Genomic DNA, 6,000 nt, shown 5'->3' on the forward strand with positions numbered 1-6,000 from the left:
AAACATGTAGTGGGGATCATCTTTGAAGACCCAGTCTGTGTCAGGCGCCAGGACAACCGTTTACATATGTGTAGTAGAGGGCAAGGAGTCAGTGGAGTAAGTTTGGGCTTGGAAGAAAAACTGCAGATGGTGAGGAACATCTCCGTCTTCTGCAAAATGCTGCTTTAGAACCAGGCCCAAACAGCAGGGCTAAAAAGTTATTCATTCCCAGCAAAGCAAAAACCACAGAGCAGAGAGATAGGTGCTTGCTCCATTCAGCTAGAGAACAGTGGTCTTCATCATACGAGAGCCAACAAAGAGCTAGATAAAGCCAACAAGCCAGTGATTGTCTAAAACAGCAGATGTTCACAGCACATCTAACATGACAGCATCAGGGAGGAGGGTTTCTAGGCACTTCTCATTCTTGGAAACACTTCTCCTCCCACCCCGGATGCCCTGCTTTAGTACCTGTGCCCTCTGGAGCCCTCGCCCCCTGCCCAAAATGGCACTGAAGCTGCTCCCACACATGACCGGGTATCTGCAGCCCCGGGGCCACTTCAAGTCAGGCCACCTCTGTGGGCTGCCAAGGTGATGTATGAACCCTGCAGGCCAGGGGAAAAGTCAGGCAGGGAGCCCCCTAAAGTGGGAAACACTGCTGTAACCTCTTTACCATCAGTGGCTGGTAGCAAAGAGCAGGTCCTCTACCCTGGAGATCATGAGACCATGGGGATCTTGGGGACCGGTGGGGTACTGGGGACAAGGACAATTTGTCTAGCTTCTTCAAGGTAAAAGTAACAGGACAGCCACCCAAGGCAGTATCTCCCAAGCTTTAGTCATTTGAGTACCATTCCTCATGCCCGTTTCCATGTTGCCCTCCTCACCGGTACACTAATTTATCAATCACTTCTCTTTCTCTTCACCTGAATTATGCGTTTAAATACACTGCAGTGAAAAGGAAACTTTGTATCATTGTGAAATCGCTCGGTTAATGGAACAGTTTTTCGTAATACCCACGAAACACAGAACACATAACCACGTTCGTTTGTCCACGTGCCACCTCAAATCATCCCTGTTAACCCCAGGGGTGCCACCAAGAGGAGAGGCTTTGGGAAGCACCAGCAGTCCCCGAGAGGCCGGGGGTTGGACCCCGGGCCTGGCTGACTCCCCCAGCGAGGGCACCCTCGAGGGGACGCGCCGGAGTCCGCTCAGACTAACGCCCCCCGCCCCCAAACACAGACACGCATACCCACGTCCTCCCCTAGCCTCTCCACTCCAGCAGCAGTTTCCTGTCAAAACAAACCCTTGGGGGAGGGGACGGCGGAGGCAGAGCATAGCGCCGGGGAAACCCCGGCAACAAACCCCAAACACAGGCTTCGGGCCCGGCCCGGCCCTCACGACCGCTCGGTTCGCCCCCTCCTGCGAGGCCGGGGGTCGCGGGCGAGAGTGTGTCCCTTCCCGGAGAGATGGTGCGCCGCCGCTCGCAGAGCGGTCGCTGGCACGGGCCCAGCGAGATGTTACACAGCCGCCCAGCGGCAGCGACCCGGCGGCCTCCGGGACCCGAGCCCCGCGGCCACCCCGACCCCAGCCGCGGCTGCTCGCGCGCCCCGCGGCCACGCGGGACGGCAGTGCGAGGTCAAACCAGAGGACTGGCGGGAGCGAGGGGCCGGGCTTTAACGCCCCTGGCCTGGCGTCTCAGGACTGCGTTCTACGGCGGAGCGGGGAGGCTCCGGCTGCCCCAAGCCAACGTGTCCCCCTCCGTCCACCCGGGCCCTTCACCCCGGAGCCGGCGACCCCTCTCCCGGGACGCATACGCACCGGGCCCCGCGCGGAGACAGGCGGCGGAGGAAAGCGACTGCGTGCAGCCGGGGCAAGGGTCTCCGCGTGTCCCTCACCCAGGCCGGCACAAGCACCTGGAGCACTACCCCGTCCCACCACCTCCAGCCTCCCTGTCCCCCCACCCCCGCCCCACGCTGAATTTAAAGGGCCGACAGGGACTCTGCGGAGACAGCCACGGCGCGACCATCACGTGGCGGGCGAGTGGGGGGAAGACAGCACAGGGCCGCGGGGAAGCCAGGGCGTTTCAGGCTCCGCTGGCGGAGCTCGGATGGGATTCACTCACTACAGAATGTGTGTCCGCACGTTAGGATGACAGGAGCTGAAGGGAGCTCCGACTGAAGGTGTTCGGGGTGCCAGCTGAAGGTGTTCGGGGTGCCAACGGGAATGCTCCCCCCGCGGCCCGGGAGTAGTGCAGTCCGGAGACTCCTGGGGGCGGGGAGAGAAGTGTTTACGGAACTAGGGCACCCGAGCAGCCGCGAGCGCCAGGCGTTGGAGGCGGGGCCAGGCCGCGCTGGGGGGCGGAGCTAAACTGGGGGCAAGGCAGGGGAGCTGAGCTGGTCGCTGGCGGCGTGGCGGAGCCGGATGCTCGGCTTCTGGAAGCACTGGATTGACCCTCTTGGGATCCCCGTGGATGCCCTAGCGTGTGGCCATTGCTGCAAGCTCCCCGGCCGCAGGTGGAACTTCTACTACCCGAGTAACCCCCCCATCTAGACGGGGCGATCCGAATTGGGTATTCACTGTCACACCGTTGACACAGAAACAGCCCAAACAACAGTGTGGCAAGTGCGTTTCCAAGCACGTCAGCAACCAGCCGTGTCGCCCACGTCTGTGTCTGCACCTCCACATAAACACGGGTCCAGATTTGCATACGGCTGGACTAGACGATTAACTCCTGGGCGTCACACCCACTCAGGCTCTCTGAAGAGTAAACTTGTGTGCATGCAAAAGATAAAGCATCTCACTTCCCCTAAGCGTTCTTGGCAGCACCTAACTCTCTGCCCGGGAGAAGTTGCGACATTTGTTAATGTAAATAGACAGTGCCAGGATGGGCTCTGTGCTGTCGGGCCTAATGCTTCGTTCTTGTGGGCGTGCTTCAGGGTGTACAGAAACACCCTTCCCCCAACCTCGCACATGAAAACCACTCCATCCTCAGCCAGGTGTAAATTGGTGTTAGGAGATAGTTTCATGAAGGAATGTAAGTAAATTTTATATAGACTGGAGTATTTTTATTTAGTGTTGAAATCAATCTGGCTTGCGGAGGCAAAATTGGTTCTAGGAAAAAACCAGATAGGCAACATTTTAAAGGAGGGGAGAAAGGCAGTTATCCTAAGTGGAATAATTCAGTGTTATAATAGGGATTCATCTTGAGTTCAAACCCTGGCTCTGGCATTTACTACCCATGAGGTCTTGGTCAATGGGGATAGCGGTGACGACTGTCTCATTGGGTTATGGTGAGGATGAAATGAGATAGACTGTGAATGGTTAGAGCTGTAAACACTAGGCAGTCAATTAGTGTTAGTTACTGAAACTCTTTGGCAAACCACTCTGAGCCAAATCATCTGACGATCAGTATAAATTTGTGTTTGTGTCTCCTGATACCATTCTCTCCTCCCTTCTCTAAAAATATACAACTTGATACAAATCAAGAGATTGATGACAAAATACTGTTGCCACCCAAGTTCCTTTCCAGATTCTTTCATGCCCTTGTTTATACAGTTTGTTGGAATCAGCAGTCAGAATAACAGATGTCTCCAATTTCGACTCTTGTGAAATAACAACCACCACACAACAACTGCCATCAACACCCTAAAGTCTCCACAATAGAAAGATTAACCAAAACTACCCCTCAAACTTCTGAACACTGTGACAATGACACATTGCAGCTTTGCTTCCTTTGTTTAGCTTTGTGGGAGCTTAAGTATTGTTTTGCTTTATTGCATAACTTGGAGCAGATGAGCATGAGTCAAAAGAGTTGACCAGTCTACCTGGGTGACCAACTGCTTGACCCCGGGCATAAAGCTCCACTAGGTAACTCTCAAGACCATAAGGAAACAATTTTCACCAAAGCAGGTAAATCAAGTTTCAACGTGCTGAGTTGAGAACCTTGAGGTGGAAGAGGTGGGGTAGCATCAGAGACTCAAGCCCGGGAGAGAAAATAGCCTGGAAACACAATCTTCTGTTACTTTGACATTAAATAACTTGCTATCTGAAAACTTTTTGGTCAATTATCTGACCAACTGCCCTTAGCCTAACTTGGATATTAAAAACACTTTGAAAAAAAATACAGTGCTGTAAAATATTATGCAGTCCCTTTTCAAAATGAGCCTTGCGTCTCATTTCTTGCTCAGATTGCTTAGGCAGTCTTAGAATAAAATCCTCCTTGCTCATATTATGTTCAAGACCTGCTGGGGGGAAAAATGTCTGAAAAGGCAACCTCTTTAGGAAGTAAACATGAAGAAGAAGCTTTCATTTGAGTAAGATGTTATCACACCTAATTTTTCTAGCTTTTTGGGGAGCCCACCTGGGGAACTAACTGGGGAACTGTGGTAATGCAGTTTGTTTTTTTTCCTACCAACTACACAATAGACTAAATTTGCTATTTTGCTTTTGGTAAGTAAGGGCAAGTCAAAAATTCTGCTCAGTAAAGAAATGTAGATACTAATTTTCTTTTTACACACCTGAATTTTAAATTACAATGAATCCTTGAGGGAAAAAAATCAGAAAATCCAAAAGTTTTGTTTTAATATGATTTGCAATTCTTCAACCATTGAACTTGCATAATGGAACTGCATTTTGCGCTGATTTAGCATAATGCAAGTTCAACTATACTACTCAGATGGGACAAAGGTGTAGGGGACACAAGAGAATAATTTAAACATGGACAGTGATTTTGCCCCTATTCTCTCTATGGGAGTTTTAAGGCTTCTCTTCCTGAGTTGATCTCTGTTTCCAAGCCTCTCCTTTTGTTCCAAGCTTCTTACCCAGCCTGGCTTTATGGATGTACAGCCCATCCTGTTGCATAAGACCCTCCACCTGGAAGAGCCGCACAGTTGGTTTAATGCTCTGCTGCTGCGATCTTGACATTTGTAATAATTTTTTTAACAAGGAGCCCCACATTTTCGTTTTGCACTGGACCTCAAAAATTACCTAGCTGGCCCTGATCTCACCGCACAGATTTTGAGTCTAATGTTTAAAGGTACTTATTTTCCCTTAACCTGCCCCCAAATATAAAGAAAAAGAAGTGGGTGTATCCCAGTTCTTGGGAGCCATCGAAGGAACTTTCAGTGATAACTTTGACTGTACATAACTATGACCTTAAGGTGGCCCTTTGGAACCTAACCTCTCACACAAGATAGGACTGCATTGTAAGTAGAAAAGTTGATTGAATGGAACCTCATCTCTCTTTTTCTCCTCCCCCCCCCATTCATCTTAAGCTGCTAGAAAAGGCTAAAATTCAGTAATGTGGGGGAGGGCAACATAAAGTGAAAGGAATAAAAATAATTTTGCTGATACACAAACTAGAAAATTGGTCACTGTATGTTCAAAATTCAACCACAACTTCTTGGCAGATTTTGTCATTTTTTTTCTTTCTATCTTGAATAGAAAGTGGGTTTAGATCATTGACCACTTTTGACAGTTAATCAAACTGTTAATGCTTGATCAAGTTTCCAAAGCACCAAAACCAGTTTTTCCTCTGACTCCACTGAACTGAATTAAGCATAAAATTGGAGGTTATCTCTCATTCCAATTGTTTGTACCCTCACACCTTGAATATAGCCCCAGACCCTGAACCCTTACACACTAAAAGAGTTAACATCCTTAACACCCTCCCTTCACCCTTCCTGGGCCCCCTCCACTTACCTGGAAACCACTGCTGTACCCTACAAAGCAAAAAAAAAAAAAAACGAGTGAGCCAGCTGTGAAGGCAGCTCTGGGCAGGAAGTGGGAGGGGCCCAGGAGACCTGATGCTTGGAGAAGCACCCAGAGGAAGCCAAAAAGGTGATGATTCAGAGCCCTGGCCAAGACAGGGGTCAGCTCTTGACCCCATCGCTGACCATCAGGCAACCCTTTCCTGAATGCCTTCACAGCTCAATTGTGTTTGAATAGCTTGATCTCCAATTTAAACGTACATTAGAAAACCAGTGAGGGAAGAGCTTCTGAAATAAGAGACAAAACTTAGGAGGC

General features: G+C 50.1%; 1 protein-coding gene across 2 annotated transcripts in view; it reads right to left on the reverse strand.

Moving 5' to 3' along the window:
• Positions 1-2,239, reverse strand: part of TCP11L2 (t-complex 11 like 2) — a 40,086-nt gene extending 37,847 nt beyond the window's left edge. The window contains exon 1 of one of the 2 annotated variants that reach the window (XM_045826372.1): positions 2,099-2,239. The gene's annotated coding sequence lies outside the window, so the exon portion shown is untranslated. Of the gene's footprint in view, positions 1-1,794; positions 1,937-2,098 lie in introns of those variants that run through there. The other variant, XM_045826371.1, reaches the window with a different exon arrangement.
• Positions 2,240-6,000: the final 3,761 nt, after the last annotated feature.

This window comes from Phyllostomus hastatus, unplaced genomic scaffold, assembly GCF_019186645.2.
Source record: "Phyllostomus hastatus isolate PE091 unplaced genomic scaffold, TTU_PhHast_1.1 phas_scaffold_755, whole genome shotgun sequence".
Taxonomy (NCBI): domain Eukaryota; kingdom Metazoa; phylum Chordata; class Mammalia; order Chiroptera; family Phyllostomidae; genus Phyllostomus; species Phyllostomus hastatus.